The 21,984-nt window shown below is 41.3% G+C and overlaps 1 protein-coding gene across 5 annotated transcripts in view; it reads left to right on the top strand.

Annotated features, from left to right (window-relative positions):
* MTUS2 (microtubule associated scaffold protein 2) overlaps positions 1-21,984 on the top strand; it is a 314,225-nt gene that overhangs the window by 50,457 nt on the left and 241,784 nt on the right. For 2 of the 5 annotated variants that reach the window (XM_030042804.1, XM_030042806.1), the window contains exon 3: positions 10,492-10,552. The exons of the other annotated variants lie outside the window; for them this stretch is intronic. The gene's annotated coding sequence lies outside the window, so the exon portion shown is untranslated. The remainder of the gene's footprint in view (positions 1-10,491; positions 10,553-21,984) is intronic. 5 annotated transcript variants of the gene reach the window in all.

Raw genomic sequence — 21,984 nt, 5'->3', positions numbered from 1 at the left:
TCCCTTCGCATGGTGTACATGCTGTCTTTCCGGGCCAAATGAGGAAATCTGCTACGGGGAAGCACCCTGCTGCAGGTGGCTGCTAACACTATTGAACTCTTTAAGCAGCACTTGCTTTTTGCACTGAAGCCAACAGTTGTACTGCTAAAAACGGTAGGAAGTTAAACTCTGCAGACATCTTTTCAGAGGCTGTTTTGTATCACGCAGATCCCATGCCTGCATGGGATACTCAATACCGGCTCAGGTAGAACTTACCTTCTACATCAGATAGACACTGAGTTTCCTTTAGGAAGCCCTAGCTAGAGGAAGAGGCGTTGCTTACTTTTAATGAGGGCAGTTAGCCTGAAGCAATCCACCTGGCTGCAGAAACAACTTCTGCATGACGCTACTTTTGCTTCCTCCAAATATTTGGTGTAAAGCTGAAGCATCTAGTGAAGCTATAGCCAAAAGTTGATTGCAGCCTCTGGGTGTACAAACCACAGGGCAGCAAAAATAGATGCTTTTTGCCTTTCTTTGAAAAATTTATATACTTGTTTTAAAAAAAAAAAAAATCAAAAACTGAATAAGGTGCAGGAAGGAACTATGGAAATAAGGGAAGAAAACACAGTGATGGGCACTGAACACCTCAAAGAAAGCCTGAGAGGTGGTTTGATGTCAATATAAACTTGGCCATAAAGCAATAGTGACAGTAAAGGACTAGCGAAGAAAGGTTTCTCAAGGTCTAATAGTTGAAAGCTGATACCATTGAAATTCCAACTGGAAGTGCGTCACCACTTCTATGGCTCGATAAAGGGGCTAATGAATGAAATTTAATAACTCATGATATACAGAGGTCAGACCAGATAATTGGTTCATTCCTCTGGGCTTAAGTTCTGTGAATCTAAGGACTGATGTACCTTCTGCAGTTTCATCAAGAAAAAATACGTACTAACTAGCAGACATGGTTTCTCAAGTGTGAACCAATTTGAAAATTTTTTCTACAGTCTAGAATGCAGTTTCAGAGTGTTAGAAGTTCAGAGGCATTTTTGCTTTACTTTTTTTTTTTTTGTAAAGTTGTTCTGAGATCAATTATCTGAATTATTACTATGTGCAATTTGGCAAGTATGTGTGATTTTTAAATAGATTTGAGAAAATATTTGGAAAATAACAGGGATGAAGAATCCATTAAAAAACTAATGTTTCTGAACTGAACAGTATTTTTATCCTTTGGGAAATTAAATTATTTTCTGTTCAGACTGGTATAAATTAGGAGTAATTAAATTGAAGTCAGCAGAGTGACATTTGTCAGATTAGGTGTAAGCAAGTTTATATTGCAGTCCACCAACAAGGAACCTTGTAAAATGTGCTCCTTGTGGGTTTTCTGCTTTCAGCTGTTTATTAAGACTGCTTGAATTATTCATGGTGTATAAATGATCTGATAAAGTTGAATCTTTTTTCTGTCTGTGAAAAATTTGCAGACTGCCTCTGAACGCTGGAAATGAAGTATTTTCAGCCACCGGGTGTTTGTGGAGTTCACTTTGACTATCTGCATTTTGCTACCTGAGGGCTGGTAGCCAGTGGGTCATGTTCATCATGTGTTATTGTCCCAGCTTGGCTGACGCACTGACATCTTTCAAGCAGGATGGATATACGTATACAGTGAATAGAAGTCCCTTCAGGATGTGACAGGGAATAGGGTCCTCCGTGTCGGTGCATGCAAGACCCGTAGGGCCAGCTCTGTCTCAGCCCCTGCAGTCATACGGTTCCTGGACAGGACCAGGGCCTCCCGCCTGTCCTCTTTCCCCCCCATCCCCAGCAAAGCCAGCTTATCCCCTCTGGAGCCCTTACCCCGCAGTATCCAGCATGTGGAGTCATGGTCACGCTGGAGCATGAGACCTGCTGCCTGCCCTCTGCCCTGCGACCTGCCCGTCCTCAGCGCCCATCCTCATGCATTGGAGCTTCCCACCATGGGAAAGCAAAACACGAAAGTCTCCTCATGAATGGCTTTTTTCTTCTGTGCATATATTAATATATATGCATATATTCATATGCACACATATGTATTCATAAGGAGTAATCAGTAACCAAAGTCTGGGGAGGGGAGGAAAAGCCTCTGCTGCACGACTCTCCTTCTCATAAATTTTCCTCCTGTGTGACGCAGAGAAAAAGTGTGGGAAGAGCATGCAATCAGCAGTATGTTCTTAGGGAATTAGCGTTGCCTGGTATGCTTGAAGTAGTATATTGATAAAAATGTGTTTTTAATCGTTTGGAATGGTTACACTGAAGCACTGCTCTTCATGTTTCCCTTGCATTAGCCTCTGTCAAGCTATTCTTAGAATAGCCTCGGACTTGGAATGTCTGAATTTAATTACTGTTAACACTAGAGATATTTAGCCCTATTTGAGGGAGAAAAAAAACAGAAACTTTTGGGAGCAGAGATAGCTGTAAAGATAGAAGCATTCATAAGTTTGTTAGCTGGTCTGTAGTATTTAAGCTTATTTCCATAGCAACATTATCAGTTCAGCTCCAGAATTTTGAGTTTTTTGTGTGCCCAGTAATTAGAACTAATATCCTAATTTTAGCAGAGATATCACATTTGTATTTGGCAAGAGTCTTTTAACTAAGCACACTGATTGGAGACTGAAATAATGTTTCATTTTCCTTGATTTCTCTTTCCTGGATCACTCCAGACTGCTTAACTAGCTAAAAGCAAATCATTGCAGTCTGCTTTCTCAGTACATAAGACTAGTTTTACCTTTTGGGAGAATAGATGCATAAATATATATATATATATATAATTCTTTATAAATATAGCTAAAAGCTTGCCTGTCTGTGCAATCCTTGGTAAAACATAAAGGCAGACCCAAAGTACAGCAATTCCGAGTACCCATATAGTCCTCATCTAAATTGCTCCAGTTTAACACAGTGATGCCCTCTGTCCCTAATGAGGAATTTGTGTGGGATACCCCTGAGCCCAGGAAGGGAGGGTGTCCTGCTTGCTCACAGGCCTTTCCAGCCATGGGGTCCTGCGGTTGGGGTGTGCAGGGAAGGGACCCCCCCATCCCCTCCCAGTCTCGCTCCCCACCTGCGCTTCTTGGCTTCCCCAGGGCTTCCCATTAACCTCCCCAGAGGCCAACCTGCCCTTTGCAGGAACCGTTTTTCTGAGGTTCTCCATGAATAATCACCTGATGAGATGCACAGTAAATAGGGAGAGTTTTGGCAGCACACAGGGGGGGTGTTTGTGAGCCCCACAGAAGTCTTCCCAAATGCTTGCAGGTAGCACCCAGGGGTTGAGGAGGAAGGGTGCCTGCCCCTCATCTCCCCACTGCCATTTCTGCAGGGCTGAGGACTGTGATTTTTTTCCAGGGCAGAGAAACAGCTGCCTTTTTAATAACAAAACAGAAGGACTACAGGAAAGCTGTAACACCAGACTGCCATATTTCCACTGAATTCAGTGCGATGACTCCAGCTTGTATCATTTAGCCCCGTATGACCAGACTCTGCCTATTTCTTATAACCAGCTTGGCAGTATATACTATTTCATAAATATATACACGTTTGCATTCCAAATTAAAACAATAAGTTTTTTTTCTCACTGATGTTGGCTGTGAAAAGTTATGAAAAACTCAGTAGGAGAACTTGGGTTTCTGTTGATTTGTGTCCTCCATCCCCCAATCCCTCTGAGCTCCCACAGCATGCTGTGCTTGATCTGCGTTCCCAGCCCGGTGGCCAAACGTCAGCCCAGGCAGTGGCTGATTTGAGTTAGGTGTGCAGGGACAGCCAGCGGGCTGCTGCCTCCCAGGATGGGCAAAATATTCCTCTCTATCTTCTGTACCCAGCCTCTAATTTTCACAAAACTTGTCAGGACTTCGGTCTCCGAGACTTCCATCTTCCCTGTCCCCAGCTGTCAAATTTGCTTAGAATTGGCCAACAAGTTCAAAGGTTATTAAGGAAGGATTGACAAATGTATATATCAATGTGATCATGTAAGCCTCAATTTCCTTAGAAGTCAGGCTAAAAACCAAGTCTGCGGTGTTTTGACAATAAATCCCCATATCTACACAGAGTTCATAAAGACCCATTAGATTATCTACCTACTGGGTCAATGTGGTTTGGGTTCTTCTTTTAAAGATTATTTTTTTTCCCCTATATTCAATTTGTTTTTCAATTCACTCTTTAAAATAAGGCTAATGTTGGAAATACAACACTTTTGAGCGGCACAGCAGGTTCAGCATATGCAGTGGATATATAGTGGAAAATAGCATCAGAAGACTTGTTCCTGTTGCTAATGAGTTCTGAAGGTAAGAGAACAGTTAATGTATTCATAACAGACTTATACTCAAAGATTTGTAAATAATTTATGGCTTTCTGTGAGTGTGAAGCCAACTACCATAAAGCTTGGACCCAGATAGAAAATAATTTTGTAACAGCAACGGACTTTGGATTTTGCACATGCAGCAATTCAGCTGTAATCCCCCCTGGCAGGGAAAAAAATTTAGTAGACTTACCATAGAATATCAGGGGACTAATAATTTAGTCTTTGTGGCCTCCTGGGGTTCTATCACAATTTGGCATCTACTTTCCCCTAAGGAAAATGAAACTCCTTGCAATATGACCAGTACTTTGCTAACTTGTGTTTATCTGCAAAAATTCTATTATACATCTAAATTAAAGGCAGTGGAGAAATATACTGTTGGTGTATGAACCCTCCTTCAGTGATGGATTTGTGTGTAAATTGGCAGATAGTAATTATTCTTAGGAAATACTAGTGAAATAAGCAGACATACTTTGCATGTGAATCATGGTGGCCTTTGGGAGTCTGGAACACTGATTTCTTTTACCATGGATTTAAACAGCTGAACTACTGTTTAAGGATGAAAAATTCTGTGCAAATTTTTTTTTGTAAGATTGCAAGTAAAAAGCACAATGACTGCTCAACAGTAGGCAATGGCAAAGGGGACAGCTTGTAGACTGGATCCAGAAAAATTGCCTTTGTTCCCGGTTGAGCTGTTTTTATAAAGGTAAAATAAAGGTGTGAGTGATGCACTGCTGTAACCAAGACCTATTCCAAAATCCAGGTAGTGACCACAGCCTTTCTAGTTACAATGAAGCAGCATTGCTTATGCTCCATAAGAATAAAACGACTGGAATCTTCATCCCTTTGCTTTGGCTCAAACTGGACAATTTTAGCTCTAAGAAGGGAAGTGGAGAGAGGAAGGTCATGGTGGTGAGAGGCAAGAAGCGCCAGTTGCCTTTTCCATCGTTAGTAAGCTTGTGTGAGGACACAGCAGTTCCCTGGTCAATTCAACCAACCTGTCTTCATTTGGGGAAGTTTTCCTGCCTGCTGGCAGCCATGCTCTTGAAGGAGGCAGAGGGTTTGAAGCCCCTTGCTAACAGCCAAGTTAGGATCTCTTTCTTTAAAACTTATTTTGAGCTTTTGTACGCATGTTTTGGACACATACCTTGCTGAATACTGCATTTATCTACAGCTCCTGTGAAACTGGAGAATGTTATTCAAACTCTTTAATCACAGGAGAACTTAAGTTTTTTCCTTTCCCTCATTATTGTTCTCAATTTTAGTAGGTGATAGAGAGGCCTTTTAATTTTTTTATTCCTTTTGGGTTTTTATTATAATCCTTTGAGTTTTGAGGACATTGGTTAATAGTTGGAGGTACATTTTCATCAGGTGTGATTCAATGTCCCTTGGCCCCAGGGAGGAGGTCAGTACAGAGAACAAGGAGGTTTCTTTCCACTGACCTCACATTTTGATAAGGCCGTTATTTATGGGGGCATGGTGGAATAAGCAAAGGAATCCTATGGACTTGTTCAGTTCTCTCTTCAGTGAAAACTTGAGATCTAAAAGGGATGTATATCATAAGCATAATTTGCAACCCTTAATTTCAAAAAGATTTTATGAACCATTTATGGGCATTTCCTGATTCACAGCAAACAAGTAATTGCTGTTTTAAAAATTCTGCTTTCCTAGGAGACTGTATCCAAAGAACCTTTTTTCAAGCGCTGGTGCCCCTAGCAGCAATTTGTAACTTGCTGAAATGAAAGAACAGCTGAAAAAATATATATATATATATATATTTATAGTTTCAGCTATTACAAAAGAAGTGGGTCAAAATGTGCTATTTTACCCATGAAACATAGTACTTTTTTACCTTCACGATTAAGATAAATCACCTTGGCTATCTGACTGTGATAACTATGTGTTAGGACTGACATTTAGGTACAAACTGGTGGGCATCTGGTCTGCTGCATACAAATGAGGAGGCCCTAACGCACAGGCATGTCTTTGGCTTCTTTTCATGTGATTCTTATACCTCATGCATGAAAAAGAGACTTGTGGAAGGGTTTTTCAACGCTGTAGTATGTTGTGGGATTTATTGTAAGGAGAAGCGAGAACTGGAAAGCCAAAGAAGTGCCCTATCATATTTTGTCTGATAAAGGGATTTGTATGGCCTTGTGCTGCAAAAGATAGGATGAGTAGTGTTTCTGACTTAATGGATAGTGCGTAGCAGTAAATATGCAAAAGAAGAGACAGCAGTGTATAGTGTCTTTATTTTAGTACTCCCTTTAAACTTTTTTCCTTTAAACTTTCTGTGTAGGACATCATAATCTATAATGCAAAATCAAACAAGGTCCACCCCCCCTGCAAGAAAGTTTCCTATTAACCGGTGGAGAATGTGGGGATTACTTTTGCTAAATATGTTTAGGAGACATTTTTCCCATTCTTTCTGCAGTGTGACCCAGTGGACTGAGGAGTTGAGTTCTCCTGTTAGATGGGAAAGGTGAAGCATTAGGGATAGTAAATGTATCTGGTGTGAAACCCAGGTACTACTGGAAACTGAAAGGAATGTCTTTGGTGATTTAATGGAAGACTAGTGACAGCATTACCTTCTGGTGCAAGGAACAGGCTGGGGAACCCCTGGATCAGAGTTCAAAGTGAAGACCAGGCAGTGTTAGGGAGGCTGTCACCCAGACAGAGAGGCCCCAAAACTGGGGGCAGTTTACACTGGGAGCCATGGATGCACGTGAAAGCTTTGCTTTGGCTTTTTTCCCCCCAAATTCCTGGGTAAATACTTCCATTTTGAAAGGCTGTCCTGCATTGCTGCAAGGAAGCATACCACTAGACAGGACCAAGTCTGCTCACACATGACTGCACAGTAGGCAGAAGGGTTTGCAAGCATCTGCTTCTGTCTTAGAAGACATTAGAGGCATCAACAGTGTGTGTTGGTTGAATGACTCTTACAAAAGGAACAAAGGGAAACTCATTAGGATCTGCTGGAAGAGTGATAGCAAGAAACCTTGATACCTGCTAAATATAGGGATGTGGTCTGATAGGCAACATTTAAACTTCATAGCACGTGGGAGCTGTGTTGTGGCTTAAATACTGTCGTTCTGGTCACCCAAATTAAGCACCTGAATGAAGAGTGTGTTGTTGAGAACTTACGTGACTATTTTTCTGTTTATTTTAGTTTCTAATATCTCATATACAACACCAGCTCACAACTCTTTCATTGCAGTTCATTGCTATATTGTTGACTCATTGTCCATCATAAAGTGAAAGGGAAATAAATTTTGGTTTTGTTTGTTCAGTGCTTTTCATCCTATGTGGTCTCTGAATGCTTGACATGACCATGACCCACTTCAAACACCACTGAAATATGGGCACTGAGCAAATGTGTAATGATGTGCAGGTGCACTTGGCAGGGTTGAGAGTGCAAGTGAAAAACACCTCCTGAGTTTGAAATTCCGGGAAACCTTTAGCTAGGCAGTATGTCAATAACTGTTAGCATTTGTTTGTGGTAGATGAGCATCTCACAACACTTCTGAAAAGTTAAGGAAAGCATTTTCAGACCAAAATAATACTCACTTGTGGTCATTTAAATGACCACATAAGATGGCTGTTCAGATAACAGCTTGACTGGTCTAGATTTAAAAGTATTCCACAACAAAATAGTTGGACTAACATGGGAAGAAAGATAGGCTAGAAGACAAGGAGGTTTGTCTTCAGCTTGTTAGAAAATTGTGTTCAATATTGGTAACACATGTTACAGGTAAAACTCTGGACATTACTATGATTATTACTTCAGAGCAATTACACTGATATTTATAAAATCTGTAATGGAGATGGAAGGGAACATCTACTGCACACGTATACTTAAATAAGATCTACGTTGCTGTGAAATAGTTTTGTTATACTTTTATAAAAAGCAGCAGTGCTTAGTAAAATCAGTTAAATCATTTAGAGGAATTAAAGTGCTGACAAGCTAATACCTATCCTTCTAATTATTGAATAAATTAGCATAAAGGAAATAAATGATGCATTCCTGGATTTACAACTGAAGGTTATTTTATTAGAATGACAATTTCTTAAATTGGGTTGTTTCTGAATATTCAGGTGTGATTTTTTTTTTTGTTTGTTTTTTGTTTTTGCAGCTGAGAGTAAGAAAGATACATAGAAATGAAAGCACATATTTAAGAAAGTATACTATATAAAAGTAATTTTCTTCTATTTTACCAGTCATATGGAGTTGGTCATGGGATTTGTAGACTGCTTTTTCTCTCTGCTTACATTAATTGCACAACTGGAACTCATCCCTGTTGATAGAAACTTGCTTTTCGATTCAATAAATCTATTTACTATCAAATAATTTATGAAGACAAGTCCATTTACAGAAGTTTTAAAAAGTTTGCCTTTTCAGACTTACATTACAGTGTTGTTTGGATTAATAGTGTACCCACATTCCAGAATTCACGTCTTTTCCAATAAAAATACATGAAGTCATGTTGACAATGCAGGGTGCAAGAGTATTCTGTGAAACTGTATTTCACAGAAGAAATTATAAATTAGAGGTGCTAATTTTTTTTTTTTTTTGAGTTTGCTATTTGGTCTACTGCCTTTTTTTCTGTTTTGTTAGAGAGGTGGGTTTTGTAGGGGCTGACCCTGGTATGAGAAGGGGTGTGTGCAGGGAGCCAGAGCAACAAGTTGGCTTTAGTAGTCAGACCATGAAAGCCTCATGAATTTCAGATGTTTTCAGACTTCAACCATGTGCTTGCTGAAAGAGGGAGGAGAAGTGAAAACAGATGACTGTTATCAGACTTGCCATTAGGTTCAGAGGGCTCATATTGAATTAATGTGAAGTCTGTGCACTGATCAGTCCTCGGTTTGGATGACTGGTACTGTGTTGTAAATAGCAGTAAAAACTGCTGAGCATATTGTCTAAGCTTTCCTTGTAATGGCAGCATCAATCACTCCATGATTAACATGCTCACAGGCACTTTTTTCATCTTCTGCCATAGTACCTCTTCCAGTAAAAGAATGGATTAACAGCTGAGCACTCGAGGAAAAGAAAGGAGTCTTCTCTGAAGGAGACTACATGAAAGTCCAAAGAAAAGCATAATTTATCATGTGTCACTTGGAATAATGAAGCATAGAGAGATATCCTCCTCGTCCTGCAGAATCAATAGTTTTTTAAATTTAAATGGAAATATATAACTGAGAAAGAGGATCATTTGTCCATTGAATACCTGTAACCAAATTATATAGTAACTTTGATTTATAAATGCATTTTTTTCTGGTTGGAGAGAGATCAGTCTAATCACATTACACATTTCTCATTTTCACAGCCAAAATTTCATTCTTCCTGGATATCAGTCAGTCACTTGCCTCCTCTCTCCCATGTCTTGAGTATGAATAGTTATCTAGGAAGATTCAGGAACAGTATGTAGCAAAGGAATCCAACTGCAAATAAGATAAAACAGAGAGAAAAAACTTTACCTGCATACTAAAATATAACTTTCTATTTGTTAAGTTTGCACAACACCCTCTTGAAGTAGTCAGTTTACATCACTGCTAGTACTCTAAATGAGTAAAAAATAGTGTACACAATACATAGCGGTGTAAGGGGTGGGGGTTTTGCTGTACTCTCAATATTTTGTTAGTAAATAATCTAACATTGGTTTTTTTCACAGTACTGTTCTAGGAGAGGTTATACAATAATTTCCATGGCCACTAGAATTTCCACAGTATGTGCAAATTTCTTATCAAAGCAATTCTGAGAAATAGGAAAGTGTTATTTACTTATGCTCTCTCCAGCACAGCACTTCAGCTGGCAACACGTCTCTATCCTGAAGATTGCATCCTTTAGGGGTTTGGAGTCCCTAACCCTCTGAGCTGAAAACTTCATTTTCTTTGACTTCTAAGACCCAGGAATTCATCCTGCCATAAAAAGTGCTGCATCCACGTTTGAAGGTTGCTCACATTGTGTTCAGTTTTCATAGCACTGCACAGGCCCAAAGCTTGTGCTGAATTGCAAGCAGCAACTCAGGCAATAAAATGAATAGAAAATCTTTGGTAAGCTAGTTCAAACGTAATCTAGACTGGTGCTTGTGTGAAAAAAATGAACTGACATTTTAATAAATATTCTGTAATTCAAAGAACTTCCCTATTAACGTAGAGTGAATTGTTATTTTTTTTTCCCATTTTGATATCTTTCCAAGGCTTCTGACGAACAGAGAGCAAGAGCCTTCCTGAAGGAGCATCTTCAGCAGAAACCAAATAGTAAGTAAATACAGTAGGCATGCAAGGTACACCTTGCAGACAGCTACTCGATTCCACATAGTCTAATAGATGCCTCCAGAAATTACACTCACTTGTAACTGGAAAGTCGCATGTAGTACCCAGTTTATGTACAGCTCCATGCTCTGTTATCGAACTTGCACTGGTGGGCCAGTAATCCATATTTCACAGCTAGCTTTCTGTGTTCTCTACTCTTTGTCAGATGTACAAACCAAACAAGAGATTGCAAAATGAAAATATTTGCTAAACAGCCGATATAAGTGTGCTTACCCCCTTTCAGTCAGTCTGGGTTTAGATGCTTTGTGTTAGTCACTTCATAAGAAACAAGCAGCTATATTGAAACTGAAACTAGGTGCCTGTTATAAACCGATTTCTAATCCCATCCTTAATTTCCCACCAGGGAAGCCTAATCTTTCTGGAAGTCCGCGTGCTGAATCTTAGTGGTGAATAAGGGATCTCTGGGAATGTTACTGAAAGTGACTTGGGTAAAATTGTGAAAGTTCACCTAATTTCATAGTCAAAGTCTCAGTTTGGGGTCTTTGTTCTACTTCTGAAAGAGCTGGACTAGACATTCCACGTGAGCTTTGCTTCACCTGTCTTTGGGGACTTCCTTTGACTGTGAACATTTTGCGGGAAATAATAGGTCACTTGCAGAGGTGTACGGTAGACTCATCACCTAAAATGCAGAAGGGAAATTATTAATTGGATTTTTTTGAAACTTGACTGTAAAGGTTTGTCCTACTTTGTGACTGACATTTTATGCAAATTATTTAGAACATTTGTGTATTAATTAGAAGATATATATATATATATTATCAAATTTATTATCTTCTTCTTGACAATACCTGTTCTGAGCAGTGCAAAGGATGGTAACTTGGCAAATGGGCTGTGTACTAAGTCAGCAAGGTCACTGGGGAATTTCAGAGATGTCGGTATGTGTCAGAAGTGTTCACATTCTTATGGGAAAGGGATGTCCTCGTTGATAAAATATACCAAAACTCCTGGTATGGGTGAGAAGGACATGGTAGGCATGAAGCTTATTCCCTGATAGGAGTAAGGGTTGTAGTTTACTGGGGTCCATCTTGTCTTTTCACTTCTCCTGCCTGGCTCCTGGTTTCCAGCCATGATCTGACATGGAGACAGGTGAAGAGATGATGCCTGGCTCATCAGCAACCACAGCGAGTGTCTGTCATCTTCTGTAGCTCAGCTGCCTGTACAGAAGTTCAGTTTGAGGGTGGGTATAATACAGCAGAGCTGTTTAGTGTAGCTTGATGCAGCATAATCCTTGTATCCTACTTGGGATACACTCTAGATGGGTGGACAATTACAAGGGTGAAAAACTGGCTGGTTTATTGGGCCCACAGACTGGTAATTAATAGGTTGCATTCTACCTGCAGGCTAGTTATGAGCTGAATTCCCCAGGGGTCTGTGTGTGGACATATCCCGTTTAATACTTTTATCAGTGACCTGGAGAAGGAGACATGATGTCCCCCCATCAACTCAGTGGAAGACACAAAACTGGGGGGAACCAGGTGATATGCTGGAGGGCAGGGCTGTCATCCAGAGGGACCTGGACAGGCTGGAGGAATGGGTCAACAGGAACCTCATGAAATTAAAAGAGGACAAATGTAAACTCCAGTGCTGGTGATGGACTAATCCTCTGCATCAGGTCTGGTGGGCAGTGAACTGGGTATGAGCCAGCAGTGTGCCCTGGCAGCAAAGTTGGGCAACAGCATCCTGGGCTCTATTACGAGGAGCAAATCCAGTAGATGGAGGGAACGATTATCCCCTTTACTCAGCACTTGTTAGACTGCATTTAGTTATACTGCATCCAGTTTGGGGCCTTCTAATACAGCAAAGACATCAACAAATTTTTGATGTTTGAGGGAGTTCATCAGAGGCCCCTGAGATGGTGAGGGCTAGAGCATTTCCCATGTAAGGAGAGGCTGACAGAACTGAGTTTGTTCAGCTTGGAGGACAGACAGCTTTACGGGGGGACCTGACAGCAGCCCCCAGTGCCTATAGGGTCACTGGGGAGACAGAGCTGGGCTCTTGATGGTGGTCCATGGCAGGTGGACAAGGAACAGTGAGCATAAGGTGAAATAAGAGAGGTTCAGACTGGATATAAGGAGAACAGGAGACTGTCCCACAAAGACAGTGAAGCTTGTGCAGTCTCTCTGTCGCTGGAGGTTTTCAGGACAAAACTCTGAGCAACCTGGTCCTAAATTCAGTGTTGACTCTGGAGTAGAGACTTCCTGAGGTCCCCTCCAGCCTGAAAGGGTCAATAATTCTATGACAATGGGCCTTTAAATGAGCCAAAAAGATGCTGTAGTTGGGATCCTTGCAGAAGAGGGAAGGAGAAAGTGCTTGTTTATGTCTGCAGGAAAGCAAGATGCTTTTTATGCCTGCCATTGTTTTTTTTGGTTTTTTTTTTTTGTAAAATTCAAATTATAGATGAGGTTTTGCACATTTAGGAGATGATTGCTTTCCAGTTTTGGTAATTACTTTATATACCAATTCTTCCAGTCATTAGACATAAATTGTCGTACTTCACAAACAGAAGATCTGATTTATTGTCTGACCTGACTAGTAATGAAGCATTTTGACAGTATCTGGGCTAATTCCCTGCTGTGTAAGCATATGTAGCTTCTTTGAAGTGAATGGCACTACATGCAATTGTACTAGTGGCAAGTTTGGCCCATTTTTAATAAAATACAACAAATAGGTTTTGTGCTCCTAGATTATTTAAATGTTCAGACAAGGACTTGCTGATGAGCAATTATAAGAAAATCTTTCCTTTGACAAAAGAAATGTCAGATATTGCCAAGAAAACCAAAGGAATCTGATCTTCAAAGCTAAAAATGTTGAACTGAAAGGCCATCTATTAAATAGGTACAACACTCAAATTGATGCATGATCCTACATCAACTCCAGTGCTATTAAAACACAAAAGTTACGCGTCTCCTCTGAGCCCATCATCTAGACTTCCAGATAGTTGAGGGAAAGTGTGATGCATTGCCCTTTCTTAGAAGACCTGTCTTAGGACTGGTTGAAGCCCCTGTGGAGGTGGCTCCTGCTCTCTATTCACTATATGAAGAGAGCTAAGGCGATTAGCTTGGACTAGACACTTAAGTTTCAGATTGCTAAAATTAGCTGAGATGAGTCCTACCCACAGCTACTACATTTATCTTCAGCTTCTCTTTTTCTATTTTGTTTTTAATTTCATGCCTCTACACTCACCCATTTTCTATGCCTTCTGCAGTTTTTCCTCTATATTCATTGTCCCACATATACCTGTTATTTCCTTTAGTTTAACCATGGTCACTGATGCTGGAATGGCAAATGGGATTCTATGATACTTCTGTTCCACTCTATTTGCCGAAACATTGATTTTCTTAAAGCATTTAAGTACTGAGAAAATCGATAAGGCTATATACAAGGCAGAAGCAATAACGTAAAGGCATCTTGCTAACTTATAAAGAAAGAGCTGATTGACAGAGTTGAATGTCATTGAGTGAAAGGGAAACCTCTGGTTTCTAGTTGAGGGCAAATGATAGCTTAATTCTCTGACACCCTGCATTACACACCTGCCTATCAAGGGTAGTCACAGCCCAACAAGCTGCAAGAAGAAAGAGCAAGCTCTGGAGAAAAATAAGGGACTGTCACCTCTAAGTTGTTGGCCATGATATTTTTCAGGCTATAGTGAATATGCAGGATCAGTCCTTTTATATGAGCACAGGTGTGAACTTATGTTGAAATCAGTAGAAATTTGCAGATGCTTTCAGTGGCGGCTGATTTTTGTGTAAGATCCCTCTTTCCCTGCAGGAGGGAAGGACATACTAGTATTTCCTTTGGTTTGTGTAACAGCCACTGAGTTTTGAGTGTTTCATCTGGGAAAATTATATTGACAGAATGTCAGATATATGACAGTGTCATTTTTCCAGATGAAACTTAATCAATTCAGGGATGAATTTCAGGTACACTTCTGTGTGATGGATGAGCAACAAAAGAAATTTGTTTTATAGAAAATTTATTTAATGCTCATTTTGGACCTCATCCGCTAAAGCTGCTTAACAGAAAATACCTGTTTAGCTGTATGCAGGTTGTTCAGGAAGAGAAAGACGGTACTTTGGGACTGAAGTTGCAGGTTTTCTTACTTATTTTTCAAATGTTAGCAGCCAAAGGCAATTAGAAAAAAAAATGGTTTGCAAAGTGTATAACAGAACTGCAGCCACGTTTTTGTATATTGCTTGTTACCCATGCCTTGTGTGCTTGTTGTTACAGCTTTTAAAGCAGTCCTTAAGACATCTCACAGAGAAATGAGTCATAGCGTCATTCATTCCTGTGTGATTGCAGATTGTTAGCTGGAGGAAGAGGAAACCCTATGGAGGCTGTGGGGAGATTGTATTAGAGATGCATATATAGGCATTATAGAGACTGCATTTAGAATGGCAGGTATCCAGAGAAAGGCTCTATGTTTTGTGAGGGTTGTGTGTTGGAGATTGCAAATGCTGTGATAAGGAGAGATCCCAGTGATAATGAGGCCCCTGAGCCCCGAGGAGGGGGGGATCAGCAGCAGAATTTTAAGCAGCGTCAGGAGCAGAGAGGGCACGGGGAACACCCTGGTCTCAAGAAAAAAAAAAAATCAGTTGAGGTTCACCCCTCATTATTATACCTTTAAAACCCTGGGTCTGGCAGCACAAGCCCCTCTGCTTTCTGGGGCATTGGCTGATGTCTGTGGAAGACCCGTTCAGTTTGTGAGCTCGGACTACGGCGCTGCTAATGAAATAAGCGTGCCCGCGGCACCAAGGCCGGCTGGCGTGGAGCTTCCTCACGCCACGAAGTCCCACGGCCTCCCCTTCTCCCCGGCTGCCGTCGCAGGGCTGCGGCGGGGCAGGCGAGGCAGCCCGAGGCAGGAGGATGGCCCAGACTCCGGCTGAAACGCCGGGCCGCCATGGTCTGGTGGTGCCTCTCCTCCCGTGGGCCCCGACGTGCGGCCAGAGCTACAAAATAATCTGGCATCTTCTAATTGTCTTCATGTTGTTTGCTGCCCGCAGCCTGAACGCAAAGGCAAACCCAGCGATGTTTTTGATCAGTGCGTCCACTGCCAGTGTCAAAATACGGTATGAACCAATAGCCAAACATTTCACCCATGTAACACAATATGACCCAAGCTTCAAGGCCAGAAATATTCAAGTGCAAAGATAACTGATGTTTGCAGAGATACCTTAAAAATTTGTCTCCTGGTGCATGTAATGTGATTTTTCCATCTGTTTGCTGCATAGCTGAGGAATGCAAAAGCTAGAGTACGGTAAGATTATAATCAGATTCATTTGTTTTTCAATTACTGCTGGGTATATTTTATTTCTGAGGTTGGGACAAGATCCAGCGTTTTTAGCCTGAATGTGGATAATACAGGTTACAATTAATTCCTCAAAATGTGGGGCTCCTTATTTTTCCTATGTTTGACATTATATAATCACAGTTATTATAATTATAGGTATTCGTTCTTTGTGGTGAAATGCGGCTAGTGTAACAACATTCTTTAAATAGCTGTCTCTGTTCAGTGAGAAATAAACATTTGGCAGTATCCCATTCTGCCATTTAATTAACTTGAGCCATGTGAAATATGTGAGCTGGGAGAAGAGTAAAAATTCTTAAACCCCAGAACACATGAACTGGACATGTGTCTGTCACGGCCTAATCCTGGTATTAGTGCAAGTGTTTTTGATGCTGTATTAGAGGAATTGTAGTAAAATAGGAGGAAATCCAGGGAGGAATAAGTTGGCACCGTGAGGGAGGCTTTATAATGCAGGCAAGCGTATCAGCTACCTACCAGTCATCTCAGGGAGCGTGACCCAGCCCCGGTCATGGCAGACCAGTGGTAGGAGCTAGAACATGTATTTGCTGCTGGATTTCTTTTCCCACGAAGGTGCATCAACAGAGATCTCTGGAACTGAAACAAAAACCTTTGCTATTTTCCAAAGTGTCTTTCAAAGTAGCGATAGAGACAAGACACAATTGCTGGTTTTGAATTTCCTTGTTGCGAAGAGGTCTTTTATTAACTTATGAGCCAGAATTGTTTTATTATTTATGCAAAAGTAGGGATGCATGTGAAGCCCATAATGTAAACAAGTTGTCAGACTGCACTCTATTTAGTACCTGCAGTTCACTGTATTAATACTTCTTGTTGCTTTAGATCTCGAACACCTGAAAAGGTAAGTTATAGAGGCTTGCCTTCTTGTAACAGGTGTTCGGTTTGCCAGTCTTGAATCTGCTTTTTCTTCTGTATCTAAACTCAGAAATTGGGTATAGGAAGGCTAGTCAGTAGTGTTATGTTAAGCAGTGAAGCATCCTAAGGTAGTCTAGGTGAGCTCTGTGTCAGATATGGTCTTCTGTATGCTTCCTTCTGGGATAATGATGCTTTGCTCCAGAAGACATTAATTTATTAACCTCACTGATGCAGTTTCTTGTGATACACTGCAGGATCCACATTTTGACATTGCGACAGATAATCCAAGCAATGTTCTGTGGAAGAACATCTGTAAATAGTGTAAGAAGGGTCAAGTAAAGGAGATCCCCTTACGCAAACATGGTATGAAACATCTAGAATAAACTGATCGGGGGAGCTGGGATGTGGGTGCTTTCATAGCATAGGATTTTGCTTCTGCTAAGTGTTTTCTACATAGGCTTCATAAGCTGATACTATGAAGTACTTTGTGATCTCCTTTATCTACATATGCTTGCTACATGTCATTTTCATCTTACCTTGGGGTAAGGCCTCAAGCCCAGTGCTGGAAAGAGAAGCTTTCCCTAAAGGCAGGCTCTGTAACTCAAGGCTTAGGCAGATACATCGCTCCTGTAATAAGCCAGGCAGAAGTGAGAAGGGGTAGTTGGTCTGAGGAGGAGATGTTGTTGTTGGACCTCCTGATGGTGCCCCTGGGAGCCTCCAGGGATGTTCCCTAGAGCTTGACTCAGCCAAGAAAACGGTGGGATTTCTGGGAACAAGGAACCCCTGCTATTTGTTGGGATATTCCCTCTACATCTCCTTCGCCTCTGCGCTTGGTTGAGTGCGTCTGTCAGGCAGCCTTCCACAGCCAGAGCAGCCATCCTGCTCTTTGCACAAACATACTTTCTCTCTTCTAGCAAAGTCCAGTAGCCCATTTATCCCCTTAGGAGGTCTCACCACTGGACTCTGCATTGCTTCTCTTACATTGATGTGGTTGTCTTAGCAACAGCAAGAAGTTTAGGGCAGGGGTGAGATGCGATCTCTGTTCTGTACAGTGCAGAGCAGAATTCACATGGCTATACAAATGTTTTATGATAATCATTTCCCTTCCTTCAATGTATTATCCTGCTTTTCTTTCACCAGCTGAACCTCATTTTGTTATTTGTTGCCTATTAGGACTGCTTCTGGGAAGGACTGACAAAACCATTACTGGAATTGTTCACTTAAAGTTATAGATGGTGTTCAAAGCACCTGCTGTTTTGTTGAAATGTGCAGTTCAGTAGTTTTTCTAGCTTCACATTGATTGTGGGATGCTATGCTAGCGACAGCAGCGTGTGACAACATAAGCACCACTGCTTGTACCAAAAGTAATCATCAGTGTGGCATCAGAAATGAAAACCAACTGAGAAAATGGTATCTAGTGGTAGGAAAGTGCTCTGCTAATAATGAAGCACAAGTACAGGCAGAGAGCAGGACATTATTCCTGAGAGAATTGGCAGAACGGAGATGTAAGCCGCCTCTTTTGAAGACAGGAATCTCTATGAGAAATAGGTCACACGTGCTTGTTTAGTGGAGAGAAAGAAATGAAGATGAGACCCAGTATAAGCGCACAGGAAGCGGAATTATTTTAAAGCAGTTTCTGACTTTTTCATGGCAAGTTTCACTTGCAGCGTCTGACACCTTCCCTTGCATCTCCTAACTCCTTGCCTCCACTTGTCCTTGTCCTGGCCCTCTGGTCTGGGGGCTGGGCTGCCTCCTCCTGTCTCTGCTATTAGTAGCTTTGCTCCTGGTCTTGCCAGCATGGTGATTGCTTGCTCGGTGTCATAGCACATGTTGGAAATTTGGCTGGGATGGCTCATTCAGCCCAGGATCACCTAAGTGTCTGTGCTCCCTGCTTCCTGGCGCTGCCAGCTCTCGGAGCATGGTATGCCTCCAGCTTGGCCAGGGCAGATCTGATAAAACAAGTTAAAAGGGCTGCTCTTGCACCTCGCTAGTGAGATGTAATTAGCTAGCTGGGAGCCGTGGGTCTGGAGAAAATTTCTGTCCATTCTTACAGGAGAAGCAATATATCTTCTGGAGGGATTTCATTCTTCTGTTATTCTGCAAAGATGGTGCCTGTGATGTCTAATCAGCAGCGGGAGTTGTGGAGGGACGGAACAGGGTCAGAGAAGATTAAATCTTCATGGTTTCCAGCTGCTATAATAGCTTTTTTAGCTGCTAATATCTTGACTGAACTGTGATTTATTTTTTTTTTTTAAAGATGCTCGTAAATTGGCCGTACTTTGATCCTAGAAGGACAAAAATTAATGCGAGACACAAGCCACCCTCTGCCAAACCATAAGCTGCAGAGGACAAGGACATTAAAACTTGTAATAAGAAGTGTCACACAGGTGTCTCTTAGCGTGCATTTTTGCTAGGCTGATGCCTAGAAATGTTTACCCTGTTTCCGTTAATATTTCCTAGAAAGAGTCTGCCCGAAGGAGGCACCTACTGTAGAGAAATTCAGTTTCAGCAGTCCAAGGGGCCAGGCATGTACTCCAGGCAGGACCAAACCTGGAGGGTTCAGCCATTCAGTGACATGCGCAGCCTGTTGTGCTTGGCTGGTGTTTGCGGAGGGGGTCCAGCCTGCCAGCCCTCCTGCTTCCAAGGGAGGACCTGGGAGTTTCCTCAGCTGACCCCTTGGATGCTGCTGGCTTTAACCTACCTGGCACAGCAGAACTGTTTGTCACAGGGCTTCCCACTGCAAAAACTGAATCGTTTTGAATTTGCTGTTCAGGTGGTTTTCCTTTCAGGGGCTCAGTCATTATGGAGAAGGAAAATTGGCTGATCGGTTTTGCTGTTGTTTACAGTCAGTTAGTCCCTCTCAAGTGGTATCAGACCTCTCCAAGGTGTGAATTATAAACACTGAGGGTCCACGTTTATTTGTTTAGAGAAAGCCCTGACTCAAATGTAATGAAAATCGTATAAACATTTGTATTGCTCTTATGGAGTGTAAATTTAGACAAAGTTTTCCATGAGAGGGTGTCTTCTAACCAAAGCATCTGTCAGTGTTTGAAGTCATGAAGGTATGTTCATATAGGTAGATAAATATGTGTTATCTAGCTTTCACTTAGGATGCTCAGTAGATGATAAAAATAAACTAGAATAAAAAGAAAAGGAAGTTAATAGAAGATGGAGAAGGTAGGCTGGCAGGTATATTACTGGTGAGCAGAGAAAATTGGAAGACAGGCTGACAAGTGAGGACATACTGCTTGCTTTTTTCTGGACAATCATTATTTCTGCAGGGAGCGTCTGCGCTGCGAGGATCCTTTGCAGCAGCTCACTGGCAAAGGTGAATAACCCCAGATTGCCTCATCTTCAATGCATATTATACCTGATCCACATTTCAGTTGATTCTAGCTCCTTCTGTTTTCAAATTTAAATACAATTCTGGGGTCGCTGGTTGAAGTCCCCTCTCCTCTGTGGATAGGAGATGCCATAAAGCCAATGGGATGCTTGTGCCTGAAGTGGTGAAGGCATATGAATTTGCTTGGTGCACCCTCAGCCCCATGTCAAGTGTTCAGCCTGGTGGTGCAGCAGGTTTTTTCCCCAGCAGAAAGGGGATGTTGGGGGCTAAACTGTATCCAGAGGTAGTTAACACAGCATGTAGCTATGTATATGAGGAAGGTAACCTTATTAAAGAAAGATCACTGCTAACACTTATGAATGGCATCACCTAACATCAGCCTCTTCCCTTTTGAATGGTGAGAGTTCAGTAAGGTGGACAGGGGCTATTGCAGGGCAGCTGGCTTCAATACCAGAGAATGGTCCCATGCATGTTTAATTTATATAAAAACTGATGTGATTTGTCACTGTGTAGATGTAGCCTCAGTGGGTTACTTGTAGGATGGCATAAAAGAGCACTAGGGGCCATTCCCTTGGGCCAAAGTCTCAGGAGTTGATGATCCTTCATCTACAGCAGGCAGTGTTGGCGCTCCCAGTAGTGAACCAGTGAGGAAGAGTCACTGTTGGAGCAGGCCAAAATGGAAGCAAAACCAAAGTTAATCTGCATAGTCAGGGTTGAGGGTATGAAACATGGGATTTATTTCCATTAACTAAAAATATGTGTAATATAGACATGTGTATCAGACCTGGTCACCCTGAACTGTTCCCCCTGTCCCCTACAGTCAATAAGAAATAAGCAATTTTGGGGCCACATTCATGTATGACCTATTTTATTTAGGATGAGATGAATCCTACTGTTGCTGAAGTTACTGTTTTAACCCGTTGTGGACAGAGGGACTTTAGGCAACTACCTTGTGCATATTTAGCTGCATTGTAAATGTCTGACTTCAGATGAATCCAGCCCTGAAATATCTGTTCATTGTGTTTTGTGACACCTAGCTTGGGAGTTCCTGAAAAGCTTCCCAGATCTTACTTCCACCCCTGCATACCTCAATATATGTGGAAAAATCCAGCCCATTATCTTTAGATGTTTGCTTATGGAGGGGCAAACGGCTTGGCATGCTGAGCATGTTAAAGTTTTCACGCCACCAGAGAAGCTTACATAAGAAATTACTTTTATTTGCTGTGTGAACTGTTTTTTATATGAAGGCACTACCTCAAACCCATGTAATATCAGTGTACCTAGCAGTGAAAACACCAAATACACTGTCTTTGATATCTTCAAGGGGATTGAAACAATCACAGTTAATTGCTCAAAGATATGGAAATGAGTTATCCAAGCAAAAAAGAAAATCCACTTTCCTTTTGGTTACACTGGTGCAAATTGAGAGTTGCTGGTGTCAATTACATTTTGTCTGGATTTTCACTGGCTTAAGGGAGATAACAATCAGGCCCCCTGGCTTCTAATCAAGTTTGATGTTACCCTGGTGAGTTGTTATAATCCCTTAAACGGCACCATGTGGTAAGAAATCAATTGCGTTATGAAAATTACTCAGCTTTTCAGTTGTGCTAGTGTAGTCTGGTCTAATTGTCTAATTTTATCTGCTAAATAAAGAAAATATTCAGAGTTTTCTGTTGTACCACAAGTCCAGTGGACATCCATATTTGTAATTCTCAGTGTAAAAAAGACAAGTATTTTTGGTCAAGGAAGAGTTTTGAATATGCAACACAGAATAACTAGTCACTAGTAAGTACATTGTCTTAACAAAAATCTTGTAGTTAAATTAAATTAGCATAGATA

The sequence above is a fragment of the Aquila chrysaetos genome, chromosome 19 (genome assembly GCF_900496995.4).
Source record: "Aquila chrysaetos chrysaetos chromosome 19, bAquChr1.4, whole genome shotgun sequence".
In the NCBI taxonomy this organism is placed as follows: domain Eukaryota; kingdom Metazoa; phylum Chordata; class Aves; order Accipitriformes; family Accipitridae; genus Aquila; species Aquila chrysaetos.
This window is presented reverse-complemented; position numbering and strand designations above follow the sequence as displayed.